We start from the raw sequence: 18,921 nt of genomic DNA, 5'->3' as shown, positions 1-18,921 counted from the left end.
ATAAATAGTGTAAAACACAATAAATGCAAAATACATAGCAGAAAAAGTAACAAGTACTTATCTGAAACAGCTCTCCTGTCAGGTCAGTTCTTTAAAGAAAAATGGCATTGAGGTTTGTGACCACAGTGTTTTGATGTCCTCGGGGGTGGGCCACAACTGCATCATAGGCTCGATGAGCAGCTTTGATATAATTTATTCAGGTTTCGGGACTTTAGGAAGTAAATACCCATTCGGTAATGGTTACATTTCATAACCATTACATTTTCTGAACTTAAGCTCAAAAACCTTAAACACAGGCTTATCATTTATTTATTCATCCTGTAAAAAAAGACCTATAACTATATTCAATACAACCTTTGATTTATAGAACAAAATGGGTTTGGTCAGAGCAGTTTGGATAAATGTCTACTGTAATCCCCTTCGCTATGCTGGAGGAAGAAGGTTCTGTAACTTCACAGATGGCTAAAGATTTGATTTGCTTCAGGTGTATATAGTTTTGTCTCTGGGAAAAATGCATTAAAAAGCACAAACAAAAAAACAAAAAAAGCAAAATAAAGCAGTATATCCATGTTAGGGTGCTATGTGGGTGATGTGGATATCATTTGTACCATTTTTTAATTACCTTCATAGATTTCCTTGCTCAGAAACAAGGGTTCTATCTATTATGCCAGCAACAGGACTGCTCTGATCTTAATCCAGCCCTAAACAATTTTATGGGAAGTGTAGAGAATGTTAAACAAATGGCGTAGGTTAGAAAAAGAATGCCTGCCTTTAATAAAACCTGTCTGATCAGATTAAATTATTGTAGGGATGATTGATTCAAGATGATGTGCCAGAGCTTTCACCAAAACTTTAATATCTGCATTCAAAAGCGAAATAGGGCGGTATCAACCACAATTAAGAGGGTCTTTATTTTTCTTGAGTAATACAGAAATTGTTGTAAAGCAGGGAAGGTCCGTAGGAGTTTCAGAGGAGTAAAGAATAGAATAAAAGCTTTTAAATTCGTTATTAATATTAAATTGATCCACAGTAGTTGAACCAGATTGTGTATTTATTTCAGTGATCAAGTGCGAAGCAGCAGACTGGCGGAGTTGAAAAGCTAGCAGTTTACTGGCATGGCGTGTTTTAAACAAAAGTTGTTCAGCATGGTTGGTAGAAAGAAGGTTAAATTCAGTTTGTAAAGCCAGCCTTTTTTATATAAAGATTAAGGGTAGGAGTCAATCCATAGCTTTGATCTGTTTGCAAAATAAGATCAGTCAGTTGGGAAAGTCGTGCCTCACAGCGTTTATTTACCCAAGTTGTATATGAGATTATACACCTTAAATGTCTCCCATAGAGTGGTGAAAGATATTTCTGGGGTACTATTAATTTCTAGAAAAAAAATCAATGTGTGATGAAGCAAACTTAACAAATTTTGTGTCAGACAGCAGGAGAGAATTTAAGCGCGATGCACGATGAGATGGGTATTGACCCGCAAATGCAAGTTCCATTACTACAGGGGCATGATCAGAAATTGTTGGGTACTGTGATATTTACAGGTTCCCAAAGAGGGAAGGAGTCTATTATCCAGAAGAAACGCGTCTTTACATCTCAAAGCTCAGCAGCGTCCCCTCTGAACAGTTTTGTCTTGTGTTATTAGGAGGTAGGAATTATCTAAATTATCACTTTGTGCTGGAAACTGATTTTACAAGAAACAAGTGCCCATCGTGTCATCAACCTCATTTAATTGCTCAGAAAACTAAAAAGACCAGATATCCCTTATAAATCCAAAGGATGGAATAGAGGAACACTGTTGGAATCCATTTCTATATAATTATGTAAACCTGTATGCAACCTGTATCGGGCCAGTATTTTTGATTAACCCTTTGCGGTCCATTGTCGGACTGGGTCCGACATTGCAATTATTCCTCTCAGGTCCTTTGTCGGACTGGGTCCGACATCATTATAGCAACGCAAAAAACGGGTTTCTAGTCGTTTTTTCTCCGGAAAAAGCCGAGAAAACCATTCAATTGCCGAGTGGGAGCGACAGGAGCCGAGACAAGTCGAAAAAAAAAAAAAAAAAAAGCTGTATCTCATGAATAGTCATACATGGTATCTGGTATCAGATAACGGGGCGGTCTCATAGTAAACAAGCTAGCTGACTGAATCAGCGCACAGAGAACACGGACATTTGCAGAGTTTTTTTGAGATGTTATAGTAATAAAATAATGACTTTGATCGCAATATTGAGGAGTTTGGTGATAAAACGAGTGATCCGGAGATGATTGATCGGTATGTACGACTATTATTTTTATTATTATTTATTTCTTGCATAGATGAAAGCGATAGCGAAAGAAAGTGTATGGCGGGGCTGGAGAAGCCTAGTGAGTGCTTTGTTGATATGCAGGGCCATTTAAACCTGTTTGACTGTGGGAAAAAATACATTTTAAACAGCGCGTCTAAAATTAACTGCGCGTGTGAAAATAAATTGGACCTGACGCGCACTTAATAAATGGACTGCAAAGGGTTAATAATAAACGAGGACCAAAATAGAGGAGCTGTCAAATTGCTGCACAGGTGTTGTGCAGTCAACATTAGTTTTTTATCCTAAAGGTAATGCTGAGTCAACACAGTTATGGTTTGCCTGGAAAGCAACAGCAATTTGTCACCTGCACAGTTCTTTTAAAGAGAAATAAGTTTTGCTGCAGGTCTGTAAATTATCTGTTAAATAACCATAATCATATGCACGACAATTGTGTGTAGACCTTACCTGAGTTACAGCCACCACGGGGTTAATTATTATTATTATTATTATTATTATTTCTTAGCAGACGCCCTTATCCAGGGCGACTTACAAGATACCACATTATTTTACATACAATTACCCATTTATACAGTTGGGTTTTTTTATTGGAGCAATCTTGGTAAAGTACCTTGTTCAAGGGTACAGCAGCAGTGTCCCCCACCTGGGATTGAACCCAAGACCCTCCGGTCAAGAGTCCAGAGCCCTAACCACTACTCCACACTGACTGCTTTAAAACAATCCTTTGGGATAAGGTACAATAAAAACTGAACTGACTGATGCAGAAAATGATTGCTTCCTTACCCAGTGCATTAAAAACCCAACACGGGACGGAGCAATTTTAGATCTGATGTTCACAAACAATTAGGACATGCTGTGTAATACAGAAGTAGTAGAACAACTGGGGTCAAGCGATCATAACATGGTTACGTTCTAAATTACCTGGGATTCCAGGCAAAAAGCTGCACAAACTAAAGTGTATAATTTCAGGAAGGCTAATTTTCAAGGGATGAGACAAGAACTGAGAAAAACAGATGTCAGGGGAATTGGAGGGTATGACAGTTGAAGTTCAATGGAACAGTTATAATTTAAAGTTATAATGCAAGACATGCAGGACAAGTGTATACCTAAAATTAAAAAGACCAGGTTTAAACAGATCATAAAAAATAAAAAGCTACAGCAGGGGTGTCAAACTCAGTTCCTGGAGGGCCGCAGTGTCTTCTGGCTTTCGTTCCACCCGAGTTCTCAATTACTTAATTGGTCTAATTATTTGATTAACTGGACACATTTAACTCTTCTCTTCAGGCCTCAAAATGTTTCATAACCATCAACTGTAAAAGACCTTGAGAAATATTCAATAAGTCACATTCAACAAATAATTAGATCAATTGTGTTAATTGAGAGGTTAAGTTGGAATGAAAAGCAGAAGACCATGCGGCCCTTGAGAGCTGGAGTTTGACACCCCTGAGTTACAGGAAAGAAGGAAGAGCAAAAAACTGGGAAGAATATAGGAGTATACATAAACAGGTAAAATGGATGTTAGGAAGGTCAAAAAAAGATCTAGAAAGTGATGCAAAATATAATCCTAAAAAAAAATCTCAATATTATAAAAGAACTGTGAAAGAGGATGTTAAGGTAAGGGATGAATATAATAACAAGGTTTATGAAGACTGCAAAATATCTGATGTATTAAACAAATATATTTTTAATGTTTTAACTAGAGTGGATAGAAATATTATGCTGCCAGTGTCGCACATTTCTTAAAATGTCATCATCAGTGAAGCAGCGGTATTAAATGAGCTACAGGACCTAAAAAATCATCCACAAATCATCAGGCCCAGATGAGATGTATCCAAGGTTGTTTACGGAAACAAGGGTAGAAATATATAGACCACTGGCTACTATCATGAATGAAGATTGGAAGCTTGCAAATGTGCCATTATTTAAAAAGGGCGACAAGACAGACTCAGGTAATTATAGACCTATAAGTTGAACTTTTGTAACATTCAAAATGATTGAAGCAATATTAAGATGTAAGCTTGAAGACTATTTATACAGCAGCAATATTATAGGGGGTAGCCAGCATGGGTTCAGAAGAGGGAGGTCATGCTTAATAATCTACTTGATGTTACAGCTGATGTAGATGATGACAACGCTTATAATATAATTGATATTGATCTTCAAAAGGCCTTTGACAAAGTCCACAGGAAATAATTCAGTAAATTAAAATCAGCAGGAATACAGGGGAGGACATGTAATTCAATACAGAACTGGTTAAAAAAACAGAAAGCAGAGAGTAATTGTGGGAGGTATAAAATAAGATTGGGTGGGGGGTGTACTTAGTGGGGTACCACAAGGGTCTGTACTTAGACCCTTACTGTTCCTTCATTTATATAAATGATTTGGACCAAGATACACATTGCAAGATTGATACATTTTATTATTATTATTATTAGTTTATTTAGCAGACACCTTTATCCAAGGCGACTTACAGAGACTAGGTTGTGTGAACTATGCACCAGCTGCAGAGTCACTTACAATTACATTTCACCCGAAAGACGGAGCACAAGAAAGTTAAGTGACTTGCTCAGGGTCACACAATGAGTCAGTGGCTGAGGTGGGATTTGAACCAGGGACCTCCTGGTTACAAGCCCTTTTCTTTAACCACTGGACCACTGGGCCACACATTTGCAGATGATATGAGTAGTGGACTCTGAATCTGCAGCCCAGATAATTCAAAGGGATTTGGACCACCTCCGAAACTGGGCAAACTTGTGGGAAATTAATTTTAATGTTAGGAAATGTAAAGTATTGCATATGGGCATAATAATCCAAGTTATACGTATAAAATGAACGGGATGGAAATAGGGAATGAGGACTTCTGGGTTATAGTGGAGTCATCATTAAAAGTATATTGCCAATGTGGTAAGGCAATTAAAAAGGCACAAAGAATGTTGGGTTATAATGCGATAAAGCACGGAATACAAGTCTAGAGAGGTTATGCTAAGATAATGCACTAGTTGGACCCCACCTAGAATACTGTGTGCAGTTTTGGTCACCTCACTACAAAAATATACGTCATTGCACTCAAGAAGGTACAAAGAAGGGCAACTAGGCCGATACCAGAACTTAATGACGCGCTACGAGGAAAGGTTAAAACAATTAATTTTCGTCAGCCTAGAAAAAAAAGGGAAAGAGGGGACCAATTAAGTTCATAAAATCATAAATGGTATAGATACAGTTAACCCAAGACACTATTTCAAATTTAACACAGAGAGTAGAACAAGAGGGCATACACATGAAAGCTGAGTAAAACTAAGTTTAGAACAGAAGGTCAGAAGCACTTTTTTTACGCAGGGTTATACATTCATGGGATAGCCTACCAGGTGATGTAATAGGATCCCCCCCCCCCCCCCCAGTAGGGTAGAATGGTGTGCTAAAACAAGGGACATGCCTTGATGGGCCGAATGGCCTTTTCTCATTCCCAAACTTTTCTTATGTTCTGATGTAAAAATTAAAATTAAACCTATTCAGCAAAAACAACAACCTTAAAATTATTAAATAGGGTTGTTCAAACAAAAGAGATTTCAGTATTTAACCCTTTGCGGTCCATTTATTAATCGCGCGTCATGCACGTTAGGTCTAATTAATTTTCACACGCGCAGTTAATTTTAGACGGGCTGTTTAAAAGTATTTTTTTCCACAGTCAAACGGGTTTAAATGGCCCTGCATATCAACAAAGCACTCACTAGGCATCTCCAGCCCCGCCCCACCCTTTCGTTCGCTATCGCTTTCACCTATGTAAGAAATAAATAATAAAAAAAATAATAGTCGTACATACCGATCAATCATCTCCGGATCACTCGTTTTATCACCAAACTCCTCAATAATGCGATCAAAGTCATTATTTTATTACTATAACATCTCAAAAAAGCTCTGCAAATGTCCGTGTTCTCTGTGCGCTGATTCAGTCAGCTAGCTTGTTTACTATGAGACCGCCCCGTTATCTGATACCAGATACCATGTATGACTATTCATGAGATACAGCTTTTCTTTTTTTTTTTTTCGACTTGTCTCGGCTCCTGTCGCTCCCACTCGGCAATTGAATGGTTTTCTCAGCTTTTTCCGGAGAAAAAACGACTAGAAACCCATTTTTTGCGTTGCTATAATGATGTCAGACCCAGTCCGACAAAGGACCTGAGAGGAATAATTGCAATGTCGGACCCAGTCTGACAATGGACCACAAAGGGTTAATAAATATAACAACTAAAACCCAAACCAAAACACTTTTATTCTATTCAAACATAGTATACTGTAACAATTTAGGTTATCACTCTCTAACCCCGCCCCCCCAAAAAAGACAAATAGTTTACAAAACAATGAATGAAGTTTATTATAATTTCCCAATTCCCAGCCAGTATAAATGGTTTTAACGGGGGGTTTTGAATTGTGAATAGCCCTCTCCGATGATTTCCCGTCACTTGTTAAATAATTTTGTCCTGATGTTTCTTTGTCTTTTTGTTATTTGAAGCATGTGATTTTGTTTTGCAAATTTTAATGAATCAGCCCCTGGATTCACTGTGCAATGACAGTGACATATAGTCACCTTCTACTGGGATGAGTTTCACATATAGCAACCATCAGAAAGAGGCGGTGCTCAGTTTCTCTGATACATTGTGTTTGTAATTGTTTTTCAGTTTAATTTGTAAGCGGCTTTATCACCATTTGGTTTCCGGAGGGTAGAACTCTTGCAAAAAACAGTTCAGGTCTTGTATTTCTAAGTCTGTGTTTTTGAAGTGGAGATCGATATAGCTGAACGATGGTGATTTATGTTTTATTACTACCTTTGTGTTTTTAACGTATTTTTCCTTTTAAATTTGTTGAAGCTCATCTTCAGAAAGCCAGAGCTGGGGTATGTGAACAGGCTGTATGGTGACATGAGGCCAGGAAGTGCTGGGATATGAATGCGCTGATGCGCAGAGTTAATAAACAAATAAAAGATTTAGAAAAAAACAAAACACTGATACAAAACAAAAGGCATGATGGCCACATGTTCCGCATGACAAGAGAAAGAAATATAACAATTGATATAACGTGCTACTTTTTATTAAGTAATAAGTAAGGACTATATATTATATTTTTCTGAAGAAACGAGTAATGTGTTACTTTTTTTCAGTAACATGCCCAACTCTGCAGCAAGCTGAATTGCTGTTGTGTCTTCAAAGTGATAGTGATGGATTATGTACATAGTTATGCAGTGTTATAATACAAACGGTATATGTTAGGACCCCATCGGGATTGGGTTGACCTCATCGGCTTGGGATTAATTGACCTTTTTAGAAACCCAAAATATTTTCTTGTTCGGCTTGGGGTTGTCTTGCGAATAACCCCATCACGTTGCAGAAAATGCACTGTACGCAAAGCCATTGCATTCGACTTTATGAAGCAAAATTACTTAATTCTATAGGGTGATGCAATACTTTTGCCCATAGCTGTTTAATAATCAATATAATTGTAAAAAAAAGTTCACCTGCTTTCTTCGCTCTATCATGTATCAATACCCATTCTTGTTACTCGTTTTGCAGTTACCCACATTCTATTCTATTCCCCAAGTCTCTAAAGGAAAAGAAAGGAGTGATGAGATCTTATTCTTTCAAACACATCAATGTTGACGTGCAAGGTTGTGAGCATTCTGAGTTCAAATGTGCTATCTGTGAGCAATAACCCGTAACAATGCAAGCATTTATCAGCTGTGAAAAATTAAATATTTTGGCAGATTGCCTTAGTGTTCCCACGGAGAACACTTTTACTTTCAGCAGTAGTGAAAGTGTGTATTAATTTAATCTGACAAAATGTCTAATTTGGAGGAAGACCATTTGGGTTTCACAGTGCTCTTTTGTTTCCCTCTGGGGGACGACTGTCTCTCAAGCTCATCTGGCACTGCTCTGCACTTAGAGAGATGATACATTATGTGCTGTATAGTCAGCACTCGGATATACAATATCTAGATACACGTCAGTCGCATTTTACCGCCCTAGTATTAAGAATAAAAGCAGTTCCCATTATATATGTAATAATTAATGCACTTCACATGCAATTTCTGTCTCTGTCACCAGTTTTCTGATACAAAGCACACTCTTCAATGTTAAAATGTTTTTGATTATCCATCACAGCCCACTTTTTTTTTTTTTTTTTGCATGCGCAAATCGGTCCATGCACATGGCTGTGTGTCGGGACTGTGTCAGCTCCGTGCTCCCGGACTGCAGAGATACTCTTGGTTACGCAGAGCTTCAGCGAGTTTTACCTAACAAAAATGCAGCAACAAATAAACAAACGAGAAGAGCGATTCCAGCTACGGTACTGTGAAACAGTTAATCATTAAACAGTTTTAGATACTCTGTGATGTATTTTAAATTTGTGATCTTGTTTTTGTGAGTTTTCATTTAAGAGCCTTATTAAGCAGCACATGCAATTTTGAATACTGTTTCAATTCTGGATAATGTGTTGTTTTTTTTCTGAATCTTTTGATAAACTATATTTACGTTTTACGGAATTCTGTGCATGGGTAACATTTTGATTTAATTTTGCTATTGGGTCGTAATGTGGAATTTTACATACTGATACTAATTAATAAGTACCAGATTTAAAATAATGTACTGTACAGTCCACATGTCAACAGTCGTCTCTTTAGGTAAGTGATATTTTCAGAGTCATATCGTGCTGAATTAAAATATTTCTGTTGAAAATATAGTGCTGTAACCAACTACAGTACATCTAAATGGAAGCTATTTATTTTGAAACACAGTCCTTTCAGCTATGTATTTGACATTGTATCTGTTTTGTGTTTACTGAAAAACGGACAAGGGCTGGAACGGGCCAAAATGAACAGGCCAGATATGCGTCACACTCTTGTAACCGTCTATGTAGAAATCACAAATCATACTAAAAAGTAATTTGGACACATGGGTAACTCTGAACCGAAATTCTTATTCAGATTCATGATGAACTTGGGCTTCTGTAGTTGAAACTGTGTGCAGTATAATCTAATTCTATTAAAATGCAAGTGTCATTTACTACAAATAAATATCCCAGTGGGGTGTCAGTGAACACTGCCTTAGCCTTGGCAGTGGTGAATTTACTGATACTTTTTTGTAATTAAAAGTAAACATTGATTAAAGATGTAGTGCAATGTTCATGCTAGATATGTTAGTTTGGTATACAAAATGAAGCTGCTGAGCTCTCTTTCTTCTTAAAGTTAAAAACTGCAGCTCATACACATTTCTTGACAACCTTGAGAAGGAGAAATACAACCTTTCCTTGGTCAACAGTAATTCAACATGATGCTATTTTATCATCATAACATTGCACAAACACCAAGTGATTTTGTCTTTATCTTGATGTAAATACAGCACTAGTGACCTCTTTTCTGACAAAAACATTTTAACATTTTGTTTTGTTTATGGACTTTGCAATTCCTGCACAATGCCTGCACTAATAGTCGTATCTACAATAACAATCAACCATTTTGTTACAGACTTTCAACAAGCCTGACTCAAACAATGTTGGCTGCTACTTAATTAAACCCTTGTAAAAAACAAAACAAAACAAAAAACAAAAAACAAAAAAAACAGTCCTACTACAGTAGCAGGCAGTTTACAGTGCCTCTGGGTTTCTGATCGCATCATCAATTTCAAATTTTTTAAATCCATTGATGTCAAAGTCCGGTCTACTTTTAATATTTTCAAGCAAATTGGCTTTATCACTGCCATTTTCATATCCACTTTGATATCTGACACATTATTTTCTTTGTCCAGTACTTCTTTAACCTGTTCTGTATACCAGTGACAGAGGGTGGGATCGTTACGAGTACTGTATGCAACCCTCTGATTGGTGGAAGTATCATTAGCGATCCAATCAAAACAGCCAATAAAGCCCAAATAAATTATCAGCCCATTATACGCTATAGCCTAGGTTGAGATGTGCACTGTAATCCAGTCCATGCCCCCCAGTTTGAGAACCACTGACTTAGATCTCAGCTGTACGAAGTACCAGGCAACTTGGAATATAAACCCTATTAACCACTGCTATTGGTCCTCAGAAACGCTCGCTCAGTGCTGCCTTATTCAAAACATTTTTTTTATTTTTATTTTAAAATGCTGGATTGCTGTTATTTCGCTCATCGAGTAGTTCTTACAGATAATTTTGGGTTGGTGGTTTAAATTTCATTATGTTACACAGATAAAATATCTGTGATGTGACACAGTTGTTAAACCTAATTTACAGCCTGCTTGAATGCTAAAGCACCTTAACCATTGTTCCATAGTCCAATTTCTGTGTTCTTGTGCATATTTTAAGCCTTTTAGTCTTGTTCCCTTTTCTTAACAGAAGTATTCTTACTTCAACACATCCTTTAAGTCCTGATTTTAAGTGACCTTTGTACTGTTGATTTGATGGACAACGACACCTGTGCCTTCTGCCAGTTCTGTTGTCAATTCAACGCTTGTCTTCTTTCTATTCCTTAAGGATACTATCTTCAAGTATTGCTCATCCTTGTTAGACAGCTTTTTGGGTCATTGTGGCAAACTGGTTTGCAGTGTGCAGGTGTAGAGGTGATGCAATGCTCAAACAATGACAAACAACAAAGTTCACGGTCCAAACAATTCTTTATTTATAATCCAGGTTGTTTGGCGACGGTAAATAATAGTAACTGGCAATACACAACAATGTGTACTCCACAGTTAAAAGCCTGGGGTTCAGTCCCAAAATAATAATAATTATTATTATTATTTATTTCTTAGCAGACGCCCTTATCCAGGGCGACTTACAGTTGTTACAAGATATCACATTATTTTTACATACAATTACCCATTTATACAGTTGGGTTTTTACTGGAGCAATCTAGGTAAAGTACCTTGCTCAAGGGTACAGCAGCAATGTCCCCCACCAGGAACTGAACCCACGACCCTCTGGTCAAGAGTCCAGAGCCCTAACCACTACTCCACACTGCTGCCTAATAACAGTACAAACACACACAGAACACAGAAGTCCAGAGTGAGTGCTATACGTGCAAGTGGTGAAATACAATTAATACTGAACAGTAGTGCAGTGTTGTCCGGGGTTTGGTGCTGCAATTGTTTTTCCTCCAATCCATGATTGCCACATCGCCACCCGTCTGTGGCTCTGCCCCCTTTCTAGATGGCCGACTTCCACCTTTCCCTGGAATGAATTGCCAAACCATCCAGTCCGGGGCACACTGTTCCCTTTACACAGCACCCTCACAGGTCGGGAGGGAGATTTATAACCAAGTTTCATTATTTCTCTGTCACACTCTTCCAGTCCTAGGCTTGTCAATTACAGATGATGTTTCTCTGTACTTGTTGATTATGCTTCAGATACCACACCTTGAAAATCAAGTGATCAAGTGATGCAAGCTATTTGGTATAATAGCAGTAAACACTAGTGTAGGCTTTGAGTAAATTGTTGATTCTCATCAGAGTAGAAAAATGCAACATGTCTAAGACTTTTGCACAGCAGTGTGTATGTAAGGTATAAACCACAACGGGCCGTGCGGTTCCCATGATATATACTACGCCTGGTGTGCCTTTAAACCACCCCAGAAGTGGTATATATCATCGGAACCGCACGGCCCGAAGTGGTTAATACCACTTATAACACGGCTACCTGTCATGTGTGGGAAGAAAAATAATTAAAATAATTAAAACACATTTAAATTAAGGCAAAACCAGAAAATTTTATTGTGTATACATCTGCAGTGTAATATAGTCCCAAATGTTATTTAATTTAATTTTCGCTTCTTAAAAATAAATTGCACATGTTAATTTATTGTGAATTTCTGCATCGATAGTGCCAACTCACTAGAAACTAGAGGGCTGAGCACAAGCCGTGATGATGGGCGGAGTTTCAAATGACACTACGAAGTAAGGGGAGCAGCTGCGATGGAGATTGAAGTCGGATCTTGAAGTGAGTTTGTGAATTCGTTATATGCGAGGCACACATATTCTAGTATGTTTTCATCCTTTTGGATCTCAAAATATGTTTTTGTTAGTTGTCGGAAACCCTCGCGTCCAAGTTGTGCCAGATTAAGTTGACGATCGAACCAGACTTTACGCACCAATCCGACCGCAGCGTAAGAGGACAGTGCCTCAGTTTTCCGCAGACACTTCAAATCCAGGCAGGTAATTCAGGGGGTGATGTCTGGCTTTGTCTTTACCTGCTTTTCTAAGAGTTTTTCTGACTGACAGGAATACATTATTGTTGGTTTTAAACTTGCTGTCAGCAGAGATGTTAAAACTTCTACTGTTAAAATATGTATTTAGTCCAGCTCAATGTCATAAAACTGGAGGCTGAATACTGGTCCCCAGTCGAACGTCTTGCACTGGCATAAAATTCCCTTAATGTTGTTGAGATTTTTTTGACATTTCCATAAAATGAATGTCCATATTTTTTTCTTTAAGTACATTAACCAGCCCATGCTGTAGTTTCTTTTGTGTGTTTTTTTCAATCTTTATTTTCTTCTATTTCATTTAGCTGTTCCTCATATACTGTTATGTGTCTACTTTTGCTGGTGCACTTACTTTATTTTTTTATTTTTTTTCAGATGAACTGCTGTCTTCACTCAGAAAGTTGGTGTTGTACCAGTTATGTGGAGTTTCATCCCCAAATATATTAAAGGAATTATGTGAAATGCCACTCATTTTTGGCTGTGGTTTTGTAACTAATAACAAATAAAATGGCAGTTTTTCATGGAATTTAGAATGTAGTGGTGCGTAGTGTTTTATTCAGTGTGAAGCGGCTCATTAGTATGCAAGCCGTGCTATATGCTATATATACGCACGGTCATGTGATGCTGTTTAACCAATCAGAGAATGTTATTTTTCCAAGCCGTATTTCTATATATATATATATATATCTATAATCTTTTATTTCAGATTTTTTTTTAAAAAATGACTTTATATTCAACGTGTTTTTTTTTACTGAATTATCTCCTCTCCCCTCACAATACACGTTGTAATTGTATAGGATCACAGTCACATCATTAGTGCACCGTCTGTTGCTAACCTTGTAATGGAGTCTGGTTCAGACAGTGATTTTGTGGCAGAAGACTCTGGCAGTGAATAGGAGCCAAGTGGCACTTCCTCCAGTGAGGAGATCAACAGTGGTGAGGAAGAAGAGCCTATGGAAATAGGTCCCAGCCTGGACCAAGTACAGCAGGTGGGCCTGTAATAAGGGGGGGGGGGGGGGGCGATTTCAACCATTCTACCATTGGACCCCCCCTAACATCATCCAATGCCAGCATTGGTAGCCAACCAACAGAGGCGTGGTGTGACCAGCACTCTGCGCTGTGAGGAACTGTTGGCAGTTAAGTACACAGACAAAAGAGATCCACCATCCACGAAGAGGCTACTGTAGCAGTTCCTGTGCGAGGTCAGGACACACACAAGAACAAGCCAAAGTGTGTCCTGGACTACAATAAATGCATGGGAGGCATGAATAGGTCAAACCAAATGCGGAAGCTGTAAAATGCTGAAAGGAAGACGATGGCATGGTATAAGAAGCTTGCTATGAACAAGGTTGAGATTTCTTTGCACAAAGCCTATGTACCTAAGTACAGCACCAGAGAATGGGCTCACATTTCTAGAATTTTAGACTGTGATCTCCAGCCTTGTGTTTGGTACACAAGAAATGCCAGAGACCGAAAGATCAGAAACAGTGGCAAGGGTTAGGAAACAACATTTTATTTGAACTCTGCCACAGTCCGGGAGAAAAGTCAAGCCACAAAAAAGGTGCCATGTGTGTTCCCACAAGGGCATACTGAGAGAAGCATGGTACTACTGTCCACACTCTCTCAGCCAGGCATCTGTTTGGAGGAGTGTTTTAAAAGGTAGCACACAGTAAATGAGTACTGGAAGAAATAAATAAACCCCAGAACAAACCACCATGAAACATGCTGTAACAGTGGTAATGTAACCAAAAGTAGTAAAAATCACTTGTTTATTATGGGTAGCAAACCATTGAAGGGAGATGTTATGTTACCTATTCCTAAAATCCTTATTTTGTGCAGCTTGAAAAATTGTATATTTATGCCAGAATATCTTATTCTTTAGTGACGTACTGGGCACATGAAATGGGGGTGGGTGCTCTGCAAGCAACTCAAAAAATGTGGTTATGCAGTTCTAAGCAACACAACAGAGCTTGTGATCGTGTAACACGATCATACTGAAGTGTCATTCAGTGCCCATGATCAGGTAAACACGATAAAAAACATACTTTGTTTCATTGACTTGCTGGGCCACCATAATTTGCAGTACAGCTTGAATAGGAGAGGAATTGAATTTCACTGCCTGCTTGTTTTTATTTTTATGTGATGTCAGTGAGACGGGCATTTAATTTTTAAAGTGCGGCAACATTTATTCTGTCTCGTGTTTTAATATATACGTTTTTACAACATTTATAAATATCAAGAAACAAGGTGATATAAGCAGATACTATTTCATGAACTAAATTTGTCAGATACATTTTTTTTTCCTTATTACTGATAATAATGGAATGAATAAACTATTATTTGATTTATAAATATTTATTTTGAGAAAATAATTGAGAGTAGTGTCTAGGGATGCACCGAATCCAAGGTTTTGAGATTCGGCCAAATCTTTTGAGATGGTTTCGGTATTCGTCCGAATCTCAAAAACTTAGATTCAGTGCATCCCTAGACTGTCAAGAAAAACTGAAGGAAACTGTTGAATGAAAAACAGACTGGCAGCTACTAACAAGGGATGCGCACAATCTATTGTTTTGAGGCTTTTTAGTTAATAGTATTTTTTATTACCGAATGGAAATATATCCCTGAATAAGATTTCAGTTTGAAACTTACACAATTTACCGCTAGCCCCCTCCCCCCACAACAGAAACATCAAAATACAGAACTATTTACTTTACCTTTACAAGAAAGGAGAGCTGCATCTTTGCCATAACCCACTATTTTCTTTAATGACGTTTCAACCTGTGTCACCTGACAGGCTCCAGAATCGCGGGACACTTTAAGGAAAGTCAGGTTTTGTAACTCACCTCTCTAAACTGCAATGTATTCAGTGAAGTGAGTGTGAATTGTGCAAACTGTCGCTAAATTAATTTAATTGTTTTACTTAGTTGTTACCAAAAGCACACACCTGCCTGCGAGGATCGTTTCCATCAATCAGACCTATACAGCAGCTGATTGGCTTTCTGAGTCTCTGACTTGGCAGGACTGTGTGAAGCAAGAAATATTAAACAAATAGAAACTTTTCCTGCTGCCACAAGGTTAAATGAAAGAGTGCAGGTGAGTGCAAAGTTATCTATAATAATGGTGTTGCGCTATTTTGATAGATATTGTTTATTGTATAAAAATTTTCAAGCAATACAATTAATCGCTGTTACGAGGCTTTCCGGATAGAATTGCCACCACAATTAAACAATTAAATATATTTACTAAACTGCTAAAGCAATTCACACTCACTTTACATATCGAATACTTTGCAGTTTAGAGAGGTGAGTTAAAAAAAAAACCTGACCTGCCTTAAAGTGTCCCGAAATTCTGGAGCCTGTTGACAACCCTATCTGAGAGCTATGTGGAAAAAATGACTGTGATGAGTGACCTGAATCTCCCTGCGAAATAAAACCCACGCTGATTTAAATGCACCGTGTGTGTAACACCTATCAAATAGGCTACAAAATAGTTTCTCAGTGTGATCTCTGGAACACATTTCATTCAAAGCAGCAAAGCACAATAGTTTACAACAGTTTGCCATTACTCCATGAAAAGTGTGACGTGACTCTGCTGTTGCATACGGGGGTATGTTTGCATTCAGCAGCTGCGTGACGTGTTTAGTGCGTGCGCCACCAGTAACAGGGAGTTGACAGCAGCAACTAAGTTCATCAAACGTGTTCTTGTTAGTAAATACAAGTTACGTTCAATACCGGATTCATGTCTTTTATTTAAAGAAGAACAGCACACATTGGAGGGATATATTAAAATGGTTGTGCATCTGGACAGATATAGGATTCGGTGAAGTATTCAACTGAATCCTAAGTATTCGGCCCGAATCCGAACCCTGCTCAAAAAGTAGGTATTCGGGCTGAATCTGAAACCGAATCCTGGATTCGGTGCATATATAGTAGTGTCCAATGTTGCTTATAAAGACACCGAGAATACACGTGTATTATGTCATTGCAATCACTCAGGTGAAACAATTTTTTGTAATTTGCCCAAACATACATGTATCTCTAAGCAGAATACATAATAATAAAAAAAAATACTTAATGTTTTAAAAAAATACAAAAATAAAAAATACTGTGTTTAAAAAAAAAAAATCAAAAACTTGATATGGTTTCTGAAGTTCTTTATGTTCCACATAGTGTTCTGAAAAAAAGGACACCAATTCCAAGATGATACTTTAAAAAATAGACTTTTAGTGAATTTCTATGGGATGAGAATCAACTACAGCCAAAAAACACATTATATATAATTATGACATATGTATGTAGTCAACTTTCAAAACAGTTTAGCACCAATTTTTACAAAGAATTGCACCCCTGTCAAGGATGCTCGGTTCAGGCTAAAATGTTTCAGTGGTCATCTTACACATATGAATATGCATCATGGCAGAAAGCCTTGAGGCTGATAGGCTCACAAGCACTGCTTAATGGCAGTATCAGAGACAACAACAACAGTTTATGAATGTTTAAGTAGGAGTCAGGATTGCTGGTTATTACAATTTTTAACAACTCATCACGCATTCTGTTTGTTTATTTCAATAGCCCACCACCATATTCCTACCCTGGAGATTCAAAAGCAAAAAACAAAACACTTCTTCACTTTATTAGTGTTGTTGAACACGTTGACAGCACAACGCTATTTATAGACGAATATAACTAAGGGAAAAAATGTATTTTTAAATGTATTTTTTAAAACTCACGTTTAAATGTAATGGCTTTCAAACATCGACACCTCCTTTGATCAATCCACGCTCAGTTTGGGAAGTGAAGCGTTAGCGAGCTTCCACAATGCCACTTCCCCTAACTTAACTACATCCCTCTTCTTTGAATGGACAAATCGAGATCCTTGCTATCATTGGTTATTTCAAGTGTCCATTAAAAGAAAATTATTTATGGGATGTCAGTCTAGAGCATGTAAAACATCCAACAGCTTAATCTACAATCTTACATCAAAAATTAAGATTTTAGGAACTAAACAGGCATAATAGATTTTATTAAAAAGTAGTGTTTTGTTAACAATGATAGCTGTATTTTGTGGTCACATGATACCAATGAAAATAGTCTGACAATAAAAACAACATGTAGTTTGCCTGGGGTATCTGAAAGGGAACATACAGTAATTTTGATGTAAAACAGCCAACTCCCAAAATCACAAAATGTATTGCCAACGTATATTAGCAGCTAAACTGTCAACATATTAACGAAATAGTTCACCTTTGAAGAGAATTGTATTTCTCGACTGCAGCTTTACAGGAATAGTTTCAATTATGCTCCAAGCTCTCATAATGTTGGGCACTTGACCTTGTGGTCTTATACAGACTCATAGATAACCGGTTGGTGGAGGAAGCAGGTGTAATAAACTCACAGGTATGATGACATATATGTGAAAACAAAATGTTTCAAAGAGCAGACATTTACATTATTTACTTACCTTCAACACTGCATTGATGAACTGCACATTAGCTCCTCTATCTTCTGTGTGTTTGTGTCATGTGATGTAATGTCATGTGATGTAGGATTACCACACTTCATTAGGCCACTCTCTCACCTGTCAGAATAAAAACAAACACATTCTCTCAGAATATATTTCAAGTTGGGTGTCACAACATTTGATGTCAGCTGAAATAAATGTCAGCTTACTCATAAAGTATGCAATGGTCGATATAAAAGTGGCACTGTGTCCTTAAGAAGTCTGAATTATTAACTTAGCAGGCAGATACCGATTAGAACATGGCAAGTGGAATCTTTTTGCCATTGACTGTCATTTGGATTCCAAATAGATTCAAAATCTGTATGCTTTAAAGTAATTCTAAAACTAATAAGAAACAACTTAAGTCTACTGAAAAATCCCTAAATTTGTTTGATTTGTTTATTTATGGCTTAGTAAGTTTCAGAAAATAATTGTGCAAATAACAATTTGAAGTAAATAGCTTTGAGCATTTAGCCCTAGGTGTGTAAAGTGTTTCTGTGTACAAAAGGGGACACTCCTTATAGAAAACTATAGTCCTGTCCAGAACCCATGCATGGATAGGGCTGCATAGAATCAGGTAAAAGGGGAGTTAAATAATGTAATCATGGGTGCCGCTCACATGAAGCTGCATTAAGCTCAGCTCTCCTTTTGACAGGAATTCATTACCCTGATGAAAATCCCCCATGGTGTGCCACAGCCAATTATACTGCTTGCACAAGATCTCATTATGATTCTGATATAACAATCTCTGTAATTCCAGAAGAGGTTGCGGTCTCTGGCCAATTTCGTTCATAGATTGGATTCCACTACTTTGTTGCAACATTGTTGCACAAGTCCCCTTTTTATTTCCCACTAAGCTCTTAGTAATAACTTCCTGCCTGAAGGGAATGTTAGTGAG

General features: G+C 37.6%; 1 protein-coding gene across 3 annotated transcripts in view; it reads right to left on the bottom strand.

Moving 5' to 3' along the window:
* Positions 1-18,921, bottom strand: part of LOC117410795 (leucine-rich repeat and fibronectin type-III domain-containing protein 2-like) — a 170,283-nt gene that overhangs the window by 93,509 nt on the left and 57,853 nt on the right. For all 3 annotated transcript variants that reach the window (XR_009328922.1, XM_034017619.3, XM_034017618.3), the window contains exon 2: positions 17,985-18,101. The gene's annotated coding sequence lies outside the window, so the exon portion shown is untranslated. The remainder of the gene's footprint in view (positions 1-17,984; positions 18,102-18,921) is intronic.

Source organism: Acipenser ruthenus, chromosome 6, assembly GCF_902713425.1.
Source record: "Acipenser ruthenus chromosome 6, fAciRut3.2 maternal haplotype, whole genome shotgun sequence".
Lineage (NCBI taxonomy): Eukaryota > Metazoa > Chordata > Actinopteri > Acipenseriformes > Acipenseridae > Acipenser > Acipenser ruthenus.
This window is presented reverse-complemented; position numbering and strand designations above follow the sequence as displayed.